The 24747-nt window shown below is 41.7% G+C and overlaps 1 protein-coding gene across 15 annotated transcripts in view; it reads right to left on the reverse strand.

Moving 5' to 3' along the window:
- Positions 1-10071, reverse strand: part of LRRFIP2 (LRR binding FLII interacting protein 2) — a 105849-nt gene extending 95778 nt beyond the window's left edge. For 10 of the 15 annotated variants that reach the window (XM_023760896.1, XM_023760895.1, XM_023760897.1 and 7 more), the window contains exon 1: positions 9879-10071. The gene's annotated coding sequence lies outside the window, so the exon portion shown is untranslated. Of the gene's footprint in view, positions 1-7999; positions 8181-9878 lie in introns of those variants that run through there. The other 5 variants (XM_023760898.1, XM_023760899.1, XM_023760900.1 and 2 more) reach the window with 5 other exon arrangements.
- Positions 10072-24747: the final 14676 nt, after the last annotated feature.

Consider the following 24747-nt stretch of genomic DNA (forward strand, 5'->3'; position numbering starts at 1 on the left):
CACCCCTAAGCCCCTGGACCTGTACCCCGACTCCTCCCTCCCCCGAGTTCTGATGCTGGCAGTGGCAGAGCTGCCTGGGGCTGGACAAGGAGCAGGCAGGGGCTCCTGAGGCTGGGGCTCCCCAGGGCAGATCCTGTCCTCGGCCATCACTGTCCCAGCCCTGCTGACGGGAGCATCCTCAGCGTCCTGTGTCCCAGGCAGGTCTCCAGCGGGCCAGGGTCTTAGTCCCCTGCACTGAGCCCAGATGTGAGGCTGTTCTGGCCACATCCTCACTGTGTCAGCCGAGTCCCCATCAATTTGTTGTTCCACTTATTTATGTATTCATTGGTTGATTCTTGTATGTGCCTTGACTGGGGATCGAACCTGCAACCTTGGTGTATCGGGACTTGGTGTAAATGAACTACCTGGCCAGTCTCTGCAATTTTTACTCCAAAAGAAAAAGACCTCTAAGCAAATATTGAACTCTAGTCAATGATGCACATACTGAAATATTTAGGGTTGAAGTGTACTGATATCTGCTGCTTATTTTGAAATGCATCCAAAAAAGTAGAAATAACGGATAAGAGGAATGAATATAGAGTATAGATAGGTGATAAAGTATAATAAAACATTATAGTGGAATCCAGATAGCAGGTACATGCATGTTCACAGAACTCTTTCAACTTTTCTGTGTGTTTGAAAATTTTTATGTTGGAGGGAAAAGTAACTGGATGAGAAGGTAGACAACTAAGTAAACAAGAGTCACAGGAACTGAGAACTGCAATAAAAAAATTTTCTTAATTTCATTCCACAATATTTTTTGGTTTTCAATAAACAAAGTAGGACTAAAAACTAATGTTGGTCATCTCTGGTAAAACCACAATTTTCTACCAGATTTAACATTAACCATCACTCTCAGAGACATAATGAAATTTGAAGTAAATGAAAAACACATTGCTAATTTTAAACAGAATAAACACCATTGAATTAACCTTTAAAATTAAAAATCTGACTCAAATCAAAAGGTCAAATTAGAACAAAAAAGCAACCACTAATGTCCTCAAAGTTCTGGGAAAAAACACATCAATTTTTAAGTCTACAAGTTTTTATTATCAGGGAAAAATTATTTGAAATTTTCAGGTTTCCCTGAAGGCCTCTATGATTCCTTCCACCCCCTGTAGCTCACTCACTGGAAAAAAAAAATAATAGCAACACGATATATTTTTATATGAGAAAAGAATCCTGTATAATAAAACCCTAATATGCAAATCGACCAAATGGCGGAATGACTGGTTGCTATGACACGCACTGATCACCAGGGGGCAGACACAAGAGCTGCCCCCTGATGGTCAGTGTGCTCCCACAGGGGGAGCACTGCTCAGCCAGAAGCTGGTAAGGAGCGAGGAGTCCCAGACTGCAAGAGCTCTGGACTGCGAGAGGGATGTCCACCGAGGGGTCCTGGACTGCGAATATCGTGCACCAGGCCTCTAGTTTTTACATGAGAAAGGAAGATGTCAACATTTTCCCTCTTTGGAGCCATGCTTGTTGGTCAGCTTTGTGTAGCTTAAACCTGCCTTAGATAGAAAGGGCAAACAAATATCCTGAATGGTAGGCAAGATACCAGAAGGCAACAAGGAGACATAATGCAATATAAGTATAATGTTCATGGGGAATGATTGCAGAGAAGAGCAGAGCGAACAAACAGCACAGCTGTGAGAGTAGCTAATCCAAGTGCCACTCCAATCCAGCGATATATGCAATGAGTTCCCCTTAAGTTGCACTTACTTCTACTCATAAAAGTCCTAATACCAACACTTGGTTCCTTTTTATAAGAATAAAGAGAAAATGCCTGGCCAGCGTGGCTCAGTGGTTGAGCATCAACCTATGAACCAGGACGTCAGTTAGATCTCCAGTCAGAGCACATGACCAGGTTGTGGGATCGATCCCCAGTGTGGGGTGTACAAGAGGCAGCCAATCAATGATTCTCTCTCATCACTGATGTTTCTATCTCTCTCTCCCTCTCCCTTCCTCTCTGAATCAATTAAAAAAATACTTTTAAACAATGGCTTAAATGGTAAATTTTGTCATGTATATTTTACCACAATTTAGGAAAACAACAACTTGGGATGGGTAACAAAAGGTGAGTTTGGTAACAGAGGTGAACAGTGACTGTCTCATTTCCTTGACGATCCACTTAGATATAGTAATATCCACGACAGGGGAAGAAACATCTACTCCAAAACTGATCCCCCCTCCCCCCATTACTTTCTTTAGTCTTATAATCCTTGGGTCACTTAACTGAATTTTTTTTTAAAGCAACAACATGTATGCTTACTAACTGTACTGTTTGTTATTATTAATGATTTAAACCATTTAACAGGAAAATAAATATTTAAACATCCTAATCCTCTGCATACAGTTATACTGTACTCTCGTTAACTTAGAAAACAGAGAGCCAAAAGATTGCTCCTAGCTGGCAAAATGTTTCCACTTAAAAAAGTGGGGGGTATTGAAAGAATAACAAAGCGATCAGAACAAGTAACTTAAAAATTAAACTTGTTGCCCAGCCTATGTGGCCCAGGGGTTGAGCATCCACCCATGCACTAAGAGGTCACCAATTCAATTGCAAGTCAGGGCACATGCCCAGGTTGCAGGCTCAATCCCCAGTAGGGGGTGTGCAGGAGGCAACCCTCTCATAGATATTTCTCTCCCTCCCTCTCTCTTCCTCTCTTTCCCTATCCCTTTCTCTCTCTCTAAAAATCAATAAAAACACACTTTAAAAAAATTTAATTTGTTTCCTAAAGCAGTAGATATATTTTATAGCAAAAGTTGTTAAGCCCTGGCCTGTGTGGCTCTGTTGGTTGGAGTGTTGTTCTATACACCAAAAGGTCTCAGGTTCAATTCCTGGTCAGGGCACATACCTAGGATTTGTGGGTTTGATCCCATTTGGGGCGTGTAGGAGAAGCAACCAACTGATATCCCCCCCCCCCCCCCCCGGCTTAAAAGTCAATGAACATGTCCTTGTGTGAAGAAAAAAAAAAACCAACTAGTTAAAATGTTGGTGTTCATAATGAAGGAAAACCAAGATATACAGAGCTCAAAGTGAAAACAATGGAAAAGATGAACTATGATTCTTTTAAAAAGGTTTTAATATCCCACTTCTGAAAATCAAAACATGCTCATATGCATGTTTTGTACAAGTAAAGCTTGTACTCTGAGACTTTCCCAACCTCTTTTCCACCATCTCACCTCTGCGCTGCTCTAACCTCACTTTTTTGGGGGGAGGAGGGGGAGGAGTAAAAGGCTGAAACAGGGAAGGAAGATAACAGGAATAAACCAGATAATAGGAATAGAAAAGGGGTAAAAACCAAAAACACTGCAGTTTATTTTTTTCTTCTCACATTGAATACTAAAAACATCTTCATCATCAAATGCTACCAACCAAATTTCTAAGGGCAAGAAAAAACTAATTTCCTGAAGTCACAACCTAACCTAAAGTAAAGGAAAGGACACAGGCTTTGCATCTGTAAATTAAGTCTATATGCCAAACTCCTCAAACAACCTTTACTGCAATACAGGTTACAATTAAAAATGATGACATGGACCTTGGTCCAAAGGGTGGAGCCCTAAGCTCTTTTACAGCTTTCTAGTCTAACAAGTGAGATCAGTTAAAGAACTTTAAACTCGAGCGCTTCATTCTCTAAGTATAGAAAACTCCAAGGTTTTTATGAGAAGCACATGGTACAGGCAGCTATGCTGGGAGCTACCATCTGATAATAACCAAGAGTTTAAAGAGATAACTTCATGATATTGCACTGTTAACAGCTCTATGGGAAGAAGAGAATGAGAATTTGGGCAGAAGCTAATCTCTGCATGAAGTCAAAATAATCCTGCAAAACAGCTCAACACTCCCAGTGTCCTTTTGATCCCAATGACAAGTGTGAAGGTCTCTGAATTAAACTATTTCAACTAGGGGCATGGCCTCCCTATGCCAGTAGTAATAATGGTTTTCCCCTGTTGTAAAACATGTGGCTGATTCTTGGCACACACTCTCAGAACCAGAATGTAATATCAATACTGATACGGTCCTGTCTGTGCTCTTGTGTGTGCACATTTTCCTAAAACACTTTCCTCATTAGTTTTCCTTGATCATGCTCTTTCCTTTAAAAAGGAAGACAAAACACTGGATCCTAGGGTATGCATGCTAAGCAGATTTTCACCCCACAATGTAGCCTTAATCTTCTGAAGGCAAATGTCCTTTACAGGCTCCCTCTTCTGTGGATGCCACTTTCCCTAAACCGCAGGCCTTCCGGATTCACAGCAGGACCAGGACAGATTACAGTTATGTGGTAGGTTCTGTCAGGCAAGCTTTGACAAGGCCTCAAAATAGACCCTGGGCACCAGCCAGGGAAACTGCCACTCACAAGTTCCAACTTCATCGTAACACATTAGCCCCATAGCACTTTTATTTTTCTCTAGTCTCTCTCATGTTAAAAGGGCAAAGATTCCTGAATCTCCTCTAGTCATGAGTGAGCTACGTAACATAGAAATTAAAAATTTTAAACCTCCTTTATCCTGCTCACCACACTCTGCAAAATAAAGACTGAATCTGTGCCTACCTCCTGCCTTGGGAAATTAACCCATCAATAGCACTCTGGTTTGCAAAAGGATTTTTAGATCTCAAACTCCACAGAGGTTTATTTTATTATGAATAGACTGGGATGAAGAAGATAAAGGAAAAAGAGACTTGGGTTATTTATTTCCCTCATGACTAATAACATAGTAGCAGACTTCAGCAGGGCAAGAAGTTAAACGATATACAATGTTTTTAATCGATATTGGTCATAAAGTTCTAAAACAATCAACCTACTACGAAAGGTATTCATTTAACTATTACCAATTATAAATGAAGTGATTTGTCCATAACAGTTACCAGTCCTTAAGCTACAGTATATTTATCCTGACCAGGACAAATAAAATTAACTACCTGTTACTCTAAAATGTTTTAAATTGTCTTATAAAATACAGTTGCAGTATTTTTTTAAATGGAAAAAAGAATAAGTAATACAAGTAATTAAGAGCTCCTTTCTCCTTCTGCAAGGTTAAGAAATAAGTTAACTTCTATTATAAAATAAAGCCAAACATAAGATTGAAATAAATTTTTAGATTTCACAATACTGCAATCACACTTTCAGAAATACATTCCATACACATACTCATGGACTAGTACAAAGACTTATAAATGAGTTGTTCACTATAGCAGCATTTGTATAAAACTACAATCTAAATGCCTATTAATAGGAAATGGCAAAATAAATTATGAGAAATGAATAAATTATGGTTCATCTACATTGGGCAGGACATCCAGTCTTTTTAAAAAATCAGATGGGCCCTAACTGGTTTGGCTCAGTGGATGGAGCGTCGGCCTGCGGACTGATGCGTCCCAGGTTCGGTTCCAGTCAAGGGCATGTACCTTGGTTGTGGGCACATCCCCAGTGGGGAGTGTGCAGGAGGCAGCTGATTGATGTTTCTCTCTCATTGATGTTTCTAGCTCTCTATCCCTCTCCCCTCCTCTCTGTAAAAAATCAGTAAAATATATTTTAAAAAAAATCAGATGGGAAAGTGGTTCAGCAGAAGTAGAGGAGGATATAGGGAGGGATAAATGGTGATGGAAGGAGACTTGAATGAGAGTAGTGAGCACACAATACAATATACAGATGTTGCATTATAGAATTGTACACCCGAAACTTGCACAATTTTATTAGCCAATGTCACCCCAATAAATTCAATTAAAAAGTTTTAAAAAATCAGATGGACATATGTACTAATATAGAAAGAGCTCTAAAGCATATCAAGGGTAAGAATGAAAGGAATAGGACATTTCTCCTAAACATATGTGATTACATATGTAATAGAAAATTTGGAGAAGGGTACACAGGAAACCATTAACAGTGATTGCTTGGATTAGAGGGTGGGGGAGTGAGAAAAGTTTAGCATAGAAAGGAGTTTTCCTTTTCACTATATAACGTTTTCTTTTTAAATGTTTTATCAATTTTAAAATGTCCTACAAAAATCTACTGAATCCATAATGTGAGCATTCTCCTTCCATGTATGCCATTTTTCCCCTCTTCTTAACCAGTTCTACTCTTATCTACTGCTGTCCCCACCACTAGACCAAAACAAAAGCATGCATATGCAACAAATCTCAGAGTTTCTTCAAGAAATACAATAGCCTGGCCCGTGTTGCTCAGTGGTTGAGCATCAACCTATGAACCAGGAGATCACGGTTCCCAGTCAGGGCACATGCCAGCGTTGCGGGCTTGATCCCCAGTAAGGGGCGTGCAGTAGGCAGCCGATCAATGATTCTGTTTCATCACTGATGTTTCTATCTCTCTCTTCTTCTCCCTCTCTGAAATCAATACAAATATATATATTTTTTAATTTTTTAAAAGAAATAGAATTCTCTGTCTCCCACCAAAATAAAGAAATAATAGAACAAATGAAAAAGTATAACATGATAAACCCAGTTTTTAGCCCATTGTTTGATTCCTTTTAACTCTGGCCCAATTTATTATAGGCCAATAAGCTTTAAAAGTGCAATGGGCAACACACACACAAAATCATTTTGCCCTGCTCAGGTAGCTCAGTTGGTTAGAGCATCATCTGGATATGCCAAGGTTTCGGGTTCGATCCCCAGTCAGGGCACATACAAGAAACAACCAATGACTACATAAATGGGTGGAACAACAAATTGATGTTCCTCCCCTTTTTGTCCCCCTTCTTCTTTCTCTCTAAAATCAATAAATTTTTAAAAAATATTTTAATGATTTCCACAGGTGTCCTATCTATCATCTTATAGGGGAAAATGGAGGAAATGGACAGATATTTTACTCACAGGGTAAATTTGCTCAATTTCTTCCTTCTGAAGTTTAAGAGTTCTGAAATGATGGTCATAAAGTCTACTCGTTATTTGCAAACTGGACACAGTAGTATGTTTTCCTGGTTAAAGGACCATCTCTCCATTCAGAGTCTCCAGAGAGAAAGCAACTATCTAAAAGGAAAAGGTTATGAAAGGGCCTTTTGTAGGTGCAGTGATCTTATGGTGCGGACAGAAGAATTTATTTCCTCTTAAGTGACCCTCATCGACATTCCCAGCACACTGCAGGGAGATTTTTTTTCTATCCATCATCAATTCTGTTCCTTTTTACACCAAGAGCAGGGTAACCAGTTCACAAAGAGCTTTGCAATAAACGGCTCCCTCCCTCTCATTTCTAGTAAAGATCTGTTTTTGTTTTTGTTTTCAGAGATAAAGAGTCTACTTTGTCAAATATATTCTCCCTATCACTTTTTCTTTCATTGCAGAGATGCTTAAATCCTGACCTAAGGAGGCTTCTCTTCAGTATCTACCTGTCCAGACCATCAGCATGGTGACGGTGGTTTCCACAGGGGATTTTCCGAAAGGGGATCTCTGATCACGGGGAATTGAAACTCTTATGTCACTATTGGCTGGACAAAAACCAAAAGCAGCATTAGGGCACATTCTGCATTAAGAATCAATAATCTAGGAAACAAGATGCCAAAATTTAGTCAAAGAATTAAAGGAATTTGGTAAGCAAGACCAACAGGGTAAACTTACCATTACTTTATCACAGATAACTGAAGTTCTTTATAAATGAGAATCAAGGTAAAATAAGCTGAATTCCAGAAAGAAGAAAAGGAAAACAGTCTAAGAGTATCAAGAACTCTGTGATTCAAAGTTATTTTGCTTAACATTTTAAAAGCCAAAAGGATCAAGTTACATTTCAGCATAAAAAAGTTATTTCTAGTTTTAAATGAATTCATTCCAATAATAAATGACAACTTCAGGACACACTTTCTTCTACACCAGAACTTAAGTAAATAAGTCACTAGATATAGTCTCATTCCACATTTTTAAGGATAGATTGGCAAAATGGGTCAAACCTTTCACTCAAAAGACTATTTCGTATACTGCAGGTTCTTTCAGTGAACTTGTCCCTACCTTAAGGATGGTAGCTCTCCTTTTCACTGATGTTATTTCTGGAGCCCTTCATTTATCTTCCACATTGGGCAAAATATGGGTAAAAATCACAACAATCCACCTAGGAACTAACAAACAATTCTACACCCAAACATTCTGCAAAAGTTCAACTTTTATTTCCTTACCACACTTCATGACAATAAATATCCAGCAACAAACTTAACCAAGTGTGATACAACACTTCCTATAAAATGAGTGAAGGCACCTAATAAAACAGGCAGCAACAAACGTCTAGCTTTCCTCTACTCCAATTTTAAGATCCAAATCAATGATTCACCAAGTAGTGACCTAACTTCCTATATGAATCATCCTTTCCAAAATTCTTATTATACTACATCCCTAGAATACTAGATCATCATCTCTGTATTTGCTAAACAGAACATGATGTTGGTAAAACAGGGTTAATTCTGCAAGACTGTCAAACCACAGCAAGCCTCCAATCCCAGCCAACTCACTCTTATCTGCAACACTGTGCCTCCTCCAAAAACAGATTTATCCCCAAAATAAAATGTTATCTTGAAAAAATGTTATTTTAAACATTAAGAAAATCAGCCATCCATCCCCTGCCTCTGCCTCTCCCTCTCAGATGCCATCACTGTATCCACACTCTCTTCCTATCGTGATTTAAAAAAAAAGGAATGGCCACTCTGTTATCCTCACACACCTTTGAGTCAATTAACCTACTCGACAGGTTTTTTTTTTCTTCTACTGATGGCAGAAATGCTGAGTCATTAAATGGAAACTCAAAGAAAATGAGCTACAAATTAAAGTGTAGGATAAAAATATTTCCCTAGCCACATCGCAGCAGCCTGATTATTTGTATCTCCCGCAGTGAAAAAAGTAGAGCAAACCCCTGAACTTTTCCGCTTGCCCAGCTCACCCCGCTCTGCCCCCCCATAAGAAAGGAAACAAGGTGGGTTTCCGTAGGTCTTCCTGCTTCCCACAGGATCTTCCCAGGCAGGAGAAGCAGGCCTGGCTGGACTATATAACTTAACAACCCGGGTGTGCATAGCACCCCCTATTAGTCAAGCATGAAGCCTGACACTCCTAGCCAGCGCCAGTTATGCCTGCACTTCAGTTCGGGTCAAGGAGGAAGAAAAAAAAAAAAAAAAAGGCCACTAAAAAAAAAAAAAATGCTACGCCCTCCACCGGCCCGACACTGTTCCCCGGGTGGACCGGCTGGGACAGACCCGAGAGTGCCGCGTCCGGGAAGGAGGGGAAGGCGCCACGGGAACCCGGGGCAGAGGGACAGCAGCCCGCTCATCTGCTACAAGGCGAGCAACCTCTTCCCCCCGCGAGGACGCAGGGTGCGCGTTCGGCATCAGGCGAGAAGCCGGGCACGCGGGAGGCGGAGGGCGACCCTGACCCCGGAGCCCGCCCGGGGACGCGGCCAGCTCCAGCGGAGCCCGGCCCCCAGCAGGGGTCAGCGGCGGCGCGGACCCCGGGCTGCAGAGGACGGGAAAGGGGGCCCCGGTCCCCGCTCTCCCCCGGACCGCGGGGAAGAGCAGCCCTTACCTGTCCCTGGACGCGGGCAGTGGCTGCGGCGGCGCCGCCCGGGAAGGGCCGGAGCGCGGCCCGCCCGCCGGGAGCCCGCCGGGGCGAAGAGCGGGGAGCAAAGGGCGAGGGGCGCGGAGGGCGACCTCGGTCCCAGGTCCCCGGCCAGGCGGGCCGGGCTGGACACGGCAGCTCCAGGTGCCGGCGGCCGGTCAGCCAGTCACGCCGGTGTCCCCGGGACGCCGCGGCTCAGGCAGCGGGAAACCAGCCCCCGGGAGGAGCCGCAGCCCGAGCGGCAGGCGGAGGCGGCGGAGGGGCGGGGCCACAGGGTCGGCGACCCGCTCACCCGGAAGTAGTTGTGGCCGCGGCCGCGCGCGCGATGGATGGGCTTGATCCCGGCGGAGCCGTGTGCGTCCGGCTGCCCCGCGACGAGCTGCGCGCCGCCGGGGGAGCGAGGCTCCGGCCACCCCGCCCCGCCTCGCGAGATGCGGGGACCCCGACGGACCGAGGGGGCGGAGTGCGACCGCCGGTAGGCGGAGGCCCGGGCGGCCTAGAGGTGGCTCCTCCGGGTCCTCGATCAGGGCCAGGGATGTGAATGGATGCGCGTATCTGTTCAAGGCTGCACCTGTCCTGGTCGCCTCTAAACTGTCCGCCCTCAGGGGCTTGGGTAAGTGGGCCCGGGTGGCAGTTCCGACTGTAGGAAACGGGGGTGAGAGGGTGAGTGGGTGCGGTTGAAATGCTAGCAGCCTGATGTTCAAAATGAAAACGAGTGATTTTAAAAATCGTTTCCCCCGAGAAGAATGGTGGGGAGTGGGGAGGAGGAATGCACACAGTCCATTAGATACCTGCTAGACACAGACCTGTCATTCATTGCAGAAGCACCTCTGCAGACCCACAAGGTCCAAGGCACTGGAGGAAGACCGGGACCCTGCTCTCTGTGTGGTAGACCGATTTAAACAAGCAAGCAAGGTAATGGCAGATTGTGTAAAAGGCTCTGCAGGAAATGACACAACAGTGATGAGAGAGATTATATTATATACACCCTTTGGCAGGATAGAATGGCTGGACGAGACCACTAGAGGGAAGTGACAGTTGAGCAGCCTCCAGAGAAAAAGAAGGAAATACACGTAGACACAACTTTACCTGCAGGGTTGATTCTAGAACCCCCTGGATAAAAGCCCACGGATTCTACGTTAAGAACCTGTCCCCAAAGCCTTCTAGGGGCTGTTTCTGTGCTTCTGTAATTTCAGGAGGCTTGCTCTCCATTTAGCCTTCATGGGGGTTTGGACTACATCATTGATAGGAGAGGTTCAAGGCATGAATTAGGGAACTTTGACAGTGAGACCTGAACACATGCTTCATTGCATGATACCCTCGGCCTTGAAAGACAATTTCATTAACCTTTCACGGTTTCTCTTTCCGTGTCACTTTTTCTCAGATCTGTGAGCAAAATAACTTTTACCTGGGATCAAGAGGAGATTAATCTTGCCAAAAGAGCATCCTATTTTATGCTCTGAATAAAGGATGAATGACATATTTTGATGAATCAGTTAAAAGACAAAATTAAAAGCTGATTTGCAAGAAAGAGTACCTATTCAGGTAATAATGCATTACCTGAATAATATCAATAAACTCAATGATTTTTTTCTTTTTTTAATATATTTTTAAATTATATATTTTTATTGATTTCAGAGAGGAAAGGAGAGGAGGATAGATAGAAACATCAATGATGAGAGAGAATCATTGATCGGCTGCCTCTTGCACGCCCCCTACTGGGGACCAAGCCTGCAACCCGGACATGTGCCCTGACTGGAATCCAACCATGACCTCCTGGTTCATAGGATGATGCTCAACCACTGAGCCACAATGATAGGCCTCAATGATGTTTATTAAATATCAGTTTATATAACTGCATAATTAATCCAAAGATTGTTTGGATAATATTACGATGAAACTCTCTTGCCCTTTTTATTTTACTCTAACCACTTGTTTTGGCTCAGACCAAACTAACCGAGAAATATTTTGTTGTGTCTTCTGGGAAATCTGGGAGGGAGCTCATACTTATTCAGTACCTGTGATTTGCACAGCATTGTGATAGCACTTAAATATATTATCCCTTTCAGTACTGGACCAACCTTCAGATATGGGGGTTACTATACCCATTTTAGTAATAAAGACATTGAGATTCAGAGAGATTGTGACTTGCCTAAGTTAACAAAACTAGTAGATGGAAGAACTAAAATTTGAACTCAGATCTTCTGGCCCTAATTCCCTTCACACCATGTTGCTGTACTTTAGTATTTATTTAAGAGGGCAATATAAGCGAAGTGTCCAGCCAAGCAGATTTCTATGTTGCTTTTAGAATTTTATTACGAAAATATACTTTTACATAGACTATACATGAGGCAATTTTGGAACTTCTCTGTGTTTTACTTCTCCCTTTATAGGAAACTTGCTTTCTATTTGGCACCATAAAAAACTATTCCACTTGTTTTAAGAGTTTATACTGTCATGTGTCTTTTGAACATTCTGAACAATGTTATAAAGTACTAGAGGCCCAGAGCACAAAATTCGTGCACGGGGTGGGGGTGGGGGGGGGTCCCTCAGCCTGGCCTGCACCCTCTCGCAATCCGGGACCCCTCAGGGTCCTAACCACTCTGCCTGCCTGCCTGATCACCCCAACCACTCTGCCTGCCTGCCTGATCGCCGCTAACCACTCACCTGCCTGCCTGATCACCCCTAACCACCTCTGCCCGCATGCCTGATCACCCCAACCCCTCCGCCTGCCTGCCTGATCGCCGCTAACCACTCGCCTGCCTGCCCAATCGCCCCTAACCACCTGCCTGCCTGCCTGATCGCCCCTAACCGCCTCTACCTCAGCCCCTGCCGCGGCGGCTTCATCCAGAATGACATCTGGAAGGCCGTTCAGCTGTCTAGTCTAATTAGCATATTACACTTTTATTATTATAAATGATGCTAACATTTTGTTATTGCAAGGGGGTTCTGACTTAATGCATCACTCTGAATTATTTCACAGGCAGTCTTTCCCTGCACATTTAGGACCTTCCTGCCAAAAATATGTGTTCCCATATCTTGATGGAATATTCTGACATGTGTATGCCCCCAAGTCTGTGTGGGCTGGCTGCTTTAGGGAAAAATTAATAGATGAAGGAAAATTTTGGAAGTGTTTATACAGTTCTGAGGAATGAGGTAGTAGGATTTGTACGTTTTTGTTCCTTTCATATCAGATCCTTCACATTTTTCTTTGATGATGTCAGGAAACAAATTTTCCTTTTTTAAGAGCAAACTCTCATTTTCATGGTTTTCACAAAATTGAGTTGTATTTTGCAAACATAATACTGTGTTTCCCTCTATATACATCTCTGATAAACATTGTTAGTTCAAACATTAAAAATAATTACCACATTTCAGAGCTTGATATTTTTATTTGTAAAGAGTGTGTGTGTGTGTGTGTGTGTGTGTGTGTGTGTGTGTGTGTGTGTTGAATGCATTTTCAAAATTTTGGTTAACTCCTTACAACTGTGTATATTTGTTTTAAATGTAACAAATATTCTCTTTCTAAAAATTCCTTCTTATCTAGACTTACTATTTATTCTTTTACTTTTGATTTGAAAATAATCGTAGACTCACAAGAAGTTACAAAAATAGTAGAGAGGTCCTGTGTATCCTTTGTCCAGTTTCCCCCATTGGTAGCCTCTTACATACCTCTAATAATAGATTACTAAAACTAGGAAATTGACATCTGCCTATCTTCTTTAGATTTTTAGTTTGTTTTTGTTTCATTATATCAAAAAATTACCATTTGCCACAATTCATTTCTATTGTACTTGATTTGGCTCTTCTCCCTTTCCTGGATAGTAAATGACCGTCAATAAGCTTGCTATGGTACTCATCTGGAACTACAAGTTGACTAAAAAATTCTGGAGGTCAACATGCTTAAAAATTATTCATTTGTAAGATTTTTGCTTTTTTTCTGCTTATACTATTCCATGTCATAATAAACCTACAAATTTAGACAACCCGTGTATGTGTGTGTTTTATACAGCCTCTGACCCCTGAAGCAGGTTTGGAAACAGGTGAGTTTGCAATACCCATTGGACATCTAAGCAGAGATATCAAAGAGGCAATTGAATATGAAAGTCAGTAATTCAGAGAAAATATCCAGGTAGGAAATGTACGAATCCATATAAAGAATAGGAATATAAGTAACCATACCTGGAGAATCAATTAGAAATACCCAGAGTTTAGCCTAAAGCCTCTTACCCATGCTTTTGTTCTAGGCTGTCTTTTTTGTAGATAGTTATCAGTTACTTTATACTGCCTTTCAGAATGTTTATATGCATTTCCGTCTGCCATTCACTTGTATTCTGAAGAGTTTAGACTTTTAATGTTGGGTCTTCCCAAGCAGATTACACATTTCGTAAGAAAAGATCTTACAATGCCATATCCCTGGAAGGTATTTGATAATGCTCCTATAATAAACTAGTCTAATGTAGAGTTGTTGTTTTGTTTTGTTTTTTTCATTTCTTTTGTGTTATAAAGCATCAATTTTCTTTTTCTTTTTTTGTATAGGTTTCCCCTTTCTCTCTCTCTCTCTCTCTTTTCCTTTGCAATATATTTATTAAGGAAACTGGGTTGTTTGTCCTTTAGTTTTCCCCATCCAGATTTTGCTGGCTACATCACTCACTGAAGGGTAGTTTCCTCGGCATTTTAGTAAATTGACGCTAGAACTTAATCAGATTCATTCATTCATTCGTTCAATTCGTTTTGGCAAGAATATTTTATAGTAGGTGGTATATATTTTTTAACTATATTTTATTGATTTTTTACAGAGAGGAAGGGAGAGAGATAGAGTTAGAAACATTGATGAGAGAGAAACATCAATCGGCTGCCTCCTGCACACCCCCACTGGGGATGTGCCCGCAGCCAAGGTACATGCCCTTGACCGGAATCGAACCTGGGACCGTTCAGTCCGCAGGCCGACGCTCTATCCACTGAGCCAAACCGGTTAGGGCAAGCATCAATTTTTTTTTACAAATTTTTAATTTAGACACTTCTAGCTGTCCTGGGAAAATAAGGATAGAGTTAGAATTTTTGATCTTTTGCCACCCATGCCCATTTCAAGTCAGACAAAAGAGATTTTCTTATTTGAAAAAAAAAAAAAGGCTCAGCTCTCCTCCTCCATTTTGGCAGTAGACTCAGACTTCATGCCCAGCAAAATTTCAGTCCAGCATGAAAGAGATCCTTCCCAGTAGTTCCTGGATTCACTAATGGAACCAACATGATGACCCACCCATCCCTAAAGAAATTAACTGGAGCTGGAAAAATTCTGTGCTGTGATTGGCCAATTATGAGTCATATGCTTCACCTCTGGTTCACCCAAAGAAGAACATAGACTATAGGAGAGGGTGGTTGCCCAGAAAATAAGTGAAGTACTGTCAGCAAAATAAGAAAATGAATACTAAAGGTCAAGTAACTACGCCAAGTAACTCAAAGGCCTAGGCTTTGTTCCTCCTGTAAGCTTTTAAAAGAAGTTCATAATGTCATGGCACTCACTTTGACTCCCTTCCAATTTCATACACAATACTGCACTCACCCCTGAATCACCAGGTGAAAATATTAACTTGTCATTGATGAGTGAACGTCACAAAAAGTAAATGGCTGAGTATAGAACTTAACCAGCTGGAAGGGTCAGTATTTCAGCACAGGTATGGCAGGTAGTTTCTTGTCCTACAATTCTTTCCTACTGTCAGTCACCTGAAACATTTATTTGCACTCAATACCCTGGGGCCAGGGTGGCTGCTAGCTAAGATGCCTGGGAAACCACTACAGAAGCCAGTGAAGATCCATCCGCTCAAGTTTATCTTCTAGAACAGTGGTTCTCAACCTTCCTAATGCCGCGACCCTTTAGTACAGTTCCTCATGTTGTGGTGACCCCCAACCATAAAATTGTTTTCGTTGCTACTTCATAACTGTAATTTTGCTACTGTTATGAATCATCATGTAAATATCTGATATGCAGGATGTATTTTCATTGTTACAAATTGAACATAATTAAAGCATAGTGATTAATCACAAAAACTATATGTAATTATATATGTGTTTTCCGATGGTCTTAGGCGACCCCTGTGAAAGGGTCGTTCAACCCACAAAGGGATCGCGACCCACAGGTTGAGAAACCGCTGTTCTAGAAGGACATTTACACACTGTGGAATCTTAAAAGCAAAATGTATCTACAAATAATATGTTTTCTCTTAAGCTTCGTTTCAGCTTCACCATTTTCATTCCTTTCTATACTAACAGGTTACTTACCCTACAAGGTGTCTGATCAGAATTGTATGGCATTTTTACATTTTAGTTCAAATTTTGCTGCAGAAAATTGATAACTTTGGTGAAAAGAGAATGTTGGCTCTATTCTGGAATTTGAGGTGGCTCCTCTGGTTTGCTGCTTCCCTGGACACAACATTGCATTCTCTGTTGTAAGACCTGCTTCAAGTTGGTGATGAGACTGGCAGAAAATCAAACCAAGCTAAATGGGTAGTTGTTGAAGTTAATCTCACCCCATGGAGCTGTCGCAAGCCCTGGAATAGCCGGCTTCTATTAACAAACAAAATACTGATCGTAATCACTGTCCTGTGGTCCTGTTCACCAAAATTTGGGGTTTGGAAATTGGATTTGGGTCTGGTTACCTTAAATACAATGAACCCTGGCCAGGTAGTTCAGTTGGTAAGAGTGTCATCCTGATACATTGAGATTGTGGGTTCAAGTCTCAGTTAGGGCACATATAAGAATCAACCAATGAATGCATAAGTAAGTTGAACAACAAATCAATATTTCTCTTTCTCTCTCTACCTTTCTCTGCTTCCCTCTCTCTAAAAACCAATCAATGGCCCTAACCGGTTTGGCTTAGTGGATAGAGCGTCGGCCTGCGGACTGAGGGGTCCCAGGTTCGATTCCGGTCAAGGGCATGTACCTCGGTTGTGGGCACGGTTGTGGGCACATCCCCGGTGGGGGGTGTGCAGATCGGTGTTTCTCTCTCATCGCTGTTTCTAACTCTCTATCCCTCTCCTGTCCTCTCCGTTAAAAAATCAATAAAATATATTTTTTTTAAAATAACAATAAAAATAAAAACCAATTAATGAATTTTTAATATTATAAAAAAGTAAATATAATGGCATATAACCATTAAAATTTCTATTGTAGGAGAAGGTAGCATAAGATAGTGTCAACTATACATTTAAATGTAAAAAGTACATTACTAAACAATATGTTCTAGATCAGTGGTTCTCAACCTTCTGGCCCTTTAAATACAGTTCCTCATGTTGTGACCCAATCATAAAATTTCGTTGCTACTTCATAACTATAATGTTGCTTCTGTTATGAATTGTAATGTAAATATCTGATATGCAGGATGGTCTTAGGCGACCCCTGTGAAAGGGTCGTTCGACCGCCAAGGGGGTTGCGACCCACAGGTTGAGAACCACTGTTCTAGATGATGCCAATATTGTTTAATATTATACAGACATAGGCAAATAATGGAAAAAACACCCAGATGTTAACCTTAAGAAATGGAATGATCAGTGATTTGATTTGATTTGATTGTTTACTTTTCCAAATATTCCTAGATGAAATGTATTCCATCTGTACTCAGATAAATTAATTTTTAAAGAAAAGTAGCTTATAATACCAATACCCCACTCAAAATATACAAAAGATATAACTACAAAGTAGATCTATTATGATTCTCACTGCTCAAAACCATTGTAGATTTTTTCTCTTACCTTGCATACATCATTTGTTCTTTCATTTAAAAAAACAAAACCAAACTATGTACTGGATGCTGGGAGTAAATGAACAATACAGGTGTGGCTCCTGCCCTCCTAAAACTGTCTAGTGGAGATGCAAGAACAATCCAGCATGTCACAGCTGATAACAGAGTTTTGTGCATTCTGCATCAGTACACCTAACCCTCCTTTTACACATCAGATCTGGCTTTGGTTTATCAGCTGACAAGAACACTGAGCTTTCACACAGTGGTGTTCGCTCTTAGTGCTTCAGTTTGAGCCACATCCCATCCTTGTTCACATAATAGTGTTCAATTATTAGTGTTCAGTTATTTGAGTATTTATTTGCTCTTATTTTATAAAAACAAAAGTGTAAATACTAGTCATGGGAAATGTAGGTCTTATCAATGTAATTTGAATGATAGAAAGATGGAAACCATTAGGCGTGCCAGAAGCAGTAAATTTTTAGCCTCAATCAGATAACCAGATATGCATGAAATGAGGCCAGTAAATTATGTGAAGGAAAAGAAGAAATGAGAGAACAAAAACATAATCCCAGAAAAATTTACTGTTAAAGGTTGTACCTAAAATTTTAGGTGTGTTTAGAGATTTTGATCTTTTCAGTTCTTCAGGGAAATATTCTTCCTAAAACATGTAAGTTTATTGTTTGCTTTTTAGATATTTTTTAAGGTATACTTTATGTTTGAATGTTGGAAACTGCCTGTGGTGGCTCACCACTGCCTACAGAATATATTTTAGATCATTTATCACACCAATGTTGTTAACATTGACAAGTTTATAGTGATACTGAGAAAATTTACAGGTCACCTATAAAAGTTGCTATGGTTAAGTTGCTACATTAAATGGTAACTAGAGGCCCGGTGCATGAAATTTGTGCACTGGGGGGGGGTCCCTCAGCCCAGCTATGCCCTCTCGCAGTCCAGGAGCCCTTGGGGAATGTCCAACTGACGGCTTAGGCCTGCTCTTCATGGGGAGCGGGCCTAAGCTGGCAGTTGAACATCCTTAGAGCTGCCGCAGAGAGATTCCCGCCACTGCCGTTGTGCTTGCCAGCCGTGAGCCCAGCTTCTGGCTGAGGGACACTCCCCCTGTGTTGAGAGTCTGCCCCCTGGTGGTCAGTGCACATCATAGTGACTGGTCATTCCACCATTCGGTCAATTTGCATATTGGCCTTTTATTATATGGTAATGGTAATTGGTAAATGAAGAGGAAGAATAAGATATTTAATCTGCCCTTTTATACATATCGTATTTTAGAGTAGCCAAAGAGCTAATAAGGAAAAGTCCTTTTGTATCAAATATTTTCAACTAACAAATATAAATGAAATGATAAAATTTTTAAATCACCATTTTGGAAATATCTAATAAAATAATAGATTTAAATAACAATCATCAATGGCTAATAAAACCATTAGGTGAAAGGTTGTTGGATAGAATTTATAATGGATGGGTCGGGTTGGCAACACCTGTACCCACCAATCAATTTTAACATCGCTAGAAGTCGAACAGCTGTACATCATATACATCATATGCAGTGTGATAAAAAATATATCAAATCACCTGTGAAGTATTTTTGCTCATCCCAAAATACTTTGAGTTTGAATCCAGTCAAGCCTGTACATGTAAATATCCATTTTTGAGAAGGAAGAGAATGAACAATAGAGGAAAGTGTCAACACCAAGAAGATGGAATTAATTAACTAAACCCATAATATGAAAAGTTCTGCAGGACAAATGACAGGATTTCTTTAACATATTATTACCTTAATAAATTTAAAAGATACATAAGAGACCTAACAACCAAATATAGCTCGTGGATCCTGATTTGACTAACCAGTTATTAACAGACATTTTTGAGACAATAAGGAAATTTGACCATAGACTGGATATTAAATGATAGAAAGGAATTATTATTAAATAAGGGTTAATCATTTTGTCTGTGTCATACTGTAGCTGTGTTTTTGAAAACAGTCTTTTGTCTATTAGACATATACACTATGAAATTCTGTGACCTCCAGAATTTCCTGCAAAATGCTTCATAGGGAATGGGGGAAGTGTTAGGACAGATGAAACAAGATTAGGTGAAATGGGCTGATAAGTTTTAATGCTTAGTAATAGGCACATGAGGGGATAGGCATGCTCTCTGCTCCTGTCCCAAAAGCTCTCTGCTCTCTGCTCCTGTCCCAAAAGCTCTCTGCTCTCTGCTCCTGTCCCAAAAGCTCTCTGCTCTCTGCTCCTGTCCCAAAAGCTCTCTGCTCTCTGCTCCTGTCCCAAAAGCGCTCTCTGCTCTCTCCTCCTGTCCAAAAAGCTCTCTGTTCACTATATAGGTAGGTACATTGTTATTAACTTAATTAGGGTACTCCTAAGGCTTAGGAAGAGGCACACTCAAGGGGCCAAAGAGCCGCATGTGGCTCGAGAGCCGCAGTTTGCCGACCACTGAGCTAGGGTAACACCTTCCAGAGCAGTCAGCCTTACTGTGATCATTGTGGCTCCCCACGTGAGGGAAGGGGGTAGAGCAAGGAGAGAAGAGGAGGTCTAGATTTCCCACTGATCTAGACCTGTGGGTTTGTGCTGACAAACCAGAGACCTCCCTGTGGTGAGACGTCGTGCGTTCTTCGGTCGGTAGAGCAGGATTTACTCATTACCCAGTTCTTGAATTACACAATTGTATCATTACAGTTTATGGGAACTACTAACTCTGATTATGATTCAGAGGTGTGCCCCAGAGTATTCTTCCTCCTCCCTTGTCCCTTGTGTAATCTTGGGCAGGTTGCTCTTCTCTAAATTAGGTTAATAAATACTTTGCCTTTCTGCCTCCAGGGTTGTTGTGAGGATCTTAAGAGATAAAATATGGAACTATAATTTTTGTGAATTATCACACGCTATACAAATGTTAGGCATCCTTATTACTCTAAGGGACTAGGTGATTTATATCTAAAAGCCCCTTATTTCCTGTTATTCTATGTTAACAATGAATGTGTAATTAGTACATTATAAAATTAGATAGTGAGAAGCAAATACAGAGAAGTGTAGCATATAGTGTGATCTTCCTGAATTCTCCTATGTTACATAGGAATTCCTGGAAATAACAAAAATCTTATCCAGTTAAAATTTAGTAGTTATATCCTCGAATACATTCTCATCAATTGAAGAGACAAATAAGTTACCATATATTCCATAAATAATGCCTATTACTCTTTTATAATCTGAATTTCATAAGTCAATATTTCCTCTATTTCAATTGGGAACTTCTAGAGCACAGTTGCCAAACTGTTCTATTGCCCATGGAACAAATCCGGCCACCACCTACTTTGGTATGGCCTGCAAACTGAGAATTATTTTTGACATTTTGAACTAGTTTTGTTTTAAATCAAAAGAACAATATTTTAGGACACAAGAAAATTACATGAAATTTAAACTTCAGTGTCTATTTATTGCAACTCAGCCACACCCGTTTTGTTTATGTACTGACTACCGCTGCTATGGCCAGTTGAGTAGTTGTGAGAGGAACCATATGGTCCACAAAGCCTGAAATGTTTACTTTCTGGTCCTTCACAGAAGAGCTTGCCTATCCCTAGAATAGAGGCTTCAAAGGGACATTTTTTAAAAAGTAGGTTGCTAGCTATCTCTTAGGATAAATAAACCTGGATTATATGGATTCAACTTATGCATATGCAATAACAGAAATTAACAGTTATGGTTTAATATGCAATGACTAGATTTGAGTCAAGTGAGTCCATTAAAAACTGACTCAACCATCTGGAAAGCTCTTTGGTAACATCTACTAAAGCTGAACACACTCATACCCTATGACCTATAGGTTCCACTTTCAGGTGCTCACCTAGGCACCTAACTTTTCTTTAACGGGTGTAGTCCTGGAGTCACAAGTTCAAATACATACAGAGAGAGGAATCAGGCAAGTAGTATTAACTGCTGGCCAGAAGGGCATTTTTAGTGGCAGTGGTTTAGTGTATACACTGGACACCCATTGGCATATCCGCCCTTCACTCTTTTGTTCTGCCGCCATGTCTAGACTTCAAGGTCCTGCCTCTCCCTCTCAGTGGCTGATTGCTCTTGGATAGACACCTGACCCATGTCAAGTGCCAATGATACAGTTGGTACTCTGTCCAGGTCTCCGTGAAGGGGAGTGCACCATCTCCCAGCTGCTGTGAGTGTTGGCTGCTAGCAGCTCACAGCTGCTCCCTTCTCTGTAATCGCCTTGCCCCAATATGTTTGAGAAACTAAGCCCTCAGCCAATAACGGATGGTCATAGGGGTACAAAGGGCAGGCTCATTGCTTCAAGATGCGATAACTACAATGTCCTCACTCTCCAGACCTCACTGTGGGATCAGGCCGAGGCTAGACTCGCTTAGTTCTGTTTTCTTCTGCATCCTGTTTCCCTCACTGAGAGCACTCCCCCATAAATCACTTGCACCAGAATCTATCTGCTTCTAGGGAACCTAAGCAAAGTCAAAGGGATCATAAGATCCTTTTCCCCAAAGAGCCAGAGAGCCTGGACACGCTGAAAGCATCAAGTCAATGGCAACACAACCATGAATTCCCGGAGCTCCGTTTCTTCCCTGGCCAGCTTTCCTCTGATTTCATAAAAGCCCCCAGGAGCTTTCCAATAATCCCCCTTGTTTTGGTTTAGGTCAGCCCAAGTCCATTTTCTCCCCTGAAACCAATATAACCTTCGCTAATATGATGGGTGATTCAGGCCTGACTTAACATAGCTTTGGAGCTATGACCCAATGCTTGGTGGGATAACATCAGTTGGAATCCTCAGGGAAAAGTTAATTGATTACTCTCCTGTTTCCTTGGCACCAGTAACTAGAAGTGTTGCTGGGAATGCTTCCCATCCTTTAATCCTTCAGGAATTCGCTTTGCTAGGAGCTCATTTGTTACCCAGGGTTGTGTTTCCCTGAGACCTTTCTGGTTCCCTGGGGGCAAGGAGAGCTAAATTCCTTCCACTGGTCATCATCCTCTCGTGTATCTCTTTGTTTCCAGTCCTGTCCAGGAAGGCTCCAGAATCTCTCTGGGGCTTCTTATCACCAAAATCTGCTTTTCTACATCTTGTTCTCTTTGTGAGCATGTGTGTGCACACACATGCAGGAAGTTTGTGTACATGTTACAAGAGCAGCAGGAGGAGGTGGTGGGGAAGTCACAGGAGGGTGGTCAGATTTCACATCACTGAAGTATGTGAAGGGTTGTAAAGAAAGGGCGACACCACACAAGCCTGATGAGTTCCACTCGGAATTATTCACCGATTCGTCAGAAAATAGATCCTTCTGACCCAGACTCTCCCCTCTCAATAGTCAAAGGCAGCTTTTGTCAGAGCCAGTAATTGTGCCTCTACGCCAGTTTCATGTAGTTTAGCCCAAGACAAGTTTCAACCTGAGCCAAAGGTAGAGAAAGCCAGATAATATTTTTAGATATGAGCCTACATTCTGATTTCCAGTGGGCATGTCCTCCTCTCCCCTCCGTCCATTCGAGTAGCCAGTCTCAGGGCAGACATGCTACCGGGTGAAGAGTAAAAAGTTGACAAGTCTTTCTGGCTTGTTCCTAATAACTGGTAGTTGCCAAAGGAACTGGTAGGTTCCTAATAACTGATGGTCCACTGTTCGTAGAGCACCCACCGATGAGGTTCGATTGGCCCACACAGTACTTTTCTAAAGTATAGTTTTGGCCACATAGGGCTCAGCTTTCCAGTTTACCACAGTCCCCAGCATTCCTCATTGTCTGTCACAGCTGACATTACCTGCCTGGCTTCTTTCTGTGTACTCCTGTGTGCACCAGGCCTAAACCCATCATGGAAGGCTGTGTTAGTCTCCTCTCTGAGGAAGAAACAGGAAGACTAAGAGGGGAAGATTTCCTCCAGAGGAAGGAGAGGCCAATTAGAGTCAATAATAAGCCAGGGCTATTCTTAGCATCATGGAGAGCAGGAAGAAGCAGATCCACAGTTCGTTCTGGACTTTCAGACCTGGACCCCACTTGGATCCAAATGCCTGAGAAGGTAGGGGACTGACAGAAGGGGCTAAGTTGAAGGAGCAGTATTCCCAAGATAGGAGAGAGAGAGAGGTGTATGTGAGGGCCTAACATCAGTGAGGAAATTCTTTCTCCTAATCACTCTTTAACTCTCCTTACCCTTTCCCAGTGATTCATCCACCCAGTTACTAGGTGTTTTCATGATGTGTCAGGCATTGCTGCTTTCCCTCTTAAGGTACATTGATACCCCTTTGCCTTGAACAGGATATAGACAATTTTTTTCCTTATTGTTTCTTCATATATTCTTCTAGAATTTTAGCTCTGAAAAAGCCATGAGAGCTGTTGAAGGCTTCTTACCTTCAAGAAAGTGGCTGGGAAATGGCCAAGGGGTATGTGTGACAGTAACCCAAACCAAGCCCTTCACGTTCTTTCTTCTAGAAATCTGAGTCTTGAACACAGGTACATAAAGGGAGAAAATCTATCCCGATGTAGGCTCCTTAAAGGGACTGCCTACTCACTCCTGCTACCTAGACTACCCTTATTTCTCTTCTTTGAGGGGCCGGACAGGTCAAATTCTCTAAATTCTGTGAGCTTTCCCATATCATTCCAATGCGGTCTTTTAAAGGTCAGCTTCTATTGCTGGCAACCCGAGAATCCTGCCTGGTACAAAAACTCCCTGGAATATGTGAGATGTGAGTGAGCCTTACATGAATAGCTGGGAAGGATGAGTGGCTTGTTCCAGGTGAGAAGGACATTATTAGCAAAACCCCTCAAGAACTCTGCTTGGCCTGGCTCAAGGGGAGACTTCAAAGAAGTGTGAGAAATGAGGTAGAAGATGGGGAAGTCCCTTTTTACTTGTCTGAAGGTGCATGGCCTTTCTCTGAGAGTGATGTTGTTGGACACACTTCTGGGCCATTACCAGGGCTGCAGATGGGCTTGGAGCCAGCCAACAGAGAAGTGTGCAGGACACTTGAGAAACTGGGGATGGGCTTGGAAGTATCATCCATCTGGTGAGCTGTGGCAGCGAAGAATTGGGAACGATTACTGAAGAGAAACAAGAGCTATGGAAGGGGGAGAATATGAGGATGCAAGATTGTTTGTAAAGAACAGAATGGACTCTTGAGTCAGTCTGCCCGGGTTTGAATCCTGGCTCCATCACTAACTTTCTGTGATTGATTTCCTTACCCTAGCATGCTCCTTACCTCAATTTAATTTAGTGGCTTGCAAAAAACAAGCACTCAATAATGATACCTTAGTGTTATTATTTTTATCAATAAAATGTGATGATATTAATCCAAGTTGTTTATTAACAATTATTATTATTACCAGTTAAACTTCAGATTCAAAGCCACAGAGCATCCCTGCATGCATACCCACCCACCCACAAACCACACCATTATACTTCAGAA

This window comes from Myotis lucifugus, unplaced genomic scaffold (assembly GCF_000147115.1).
Source record: "Myotis lucifugus unplaced genomic scaffold, Myoluc2.0 scaffold_195, whole genome shotgun sequence".
Classification (NCBI taxonomy): domain Eukaryota; kingdom Metazoa; phylum Chordata; class Mammalia; order Chiroptera; family Vespertilionidae; genus Myotis; species Myotis lucifugus.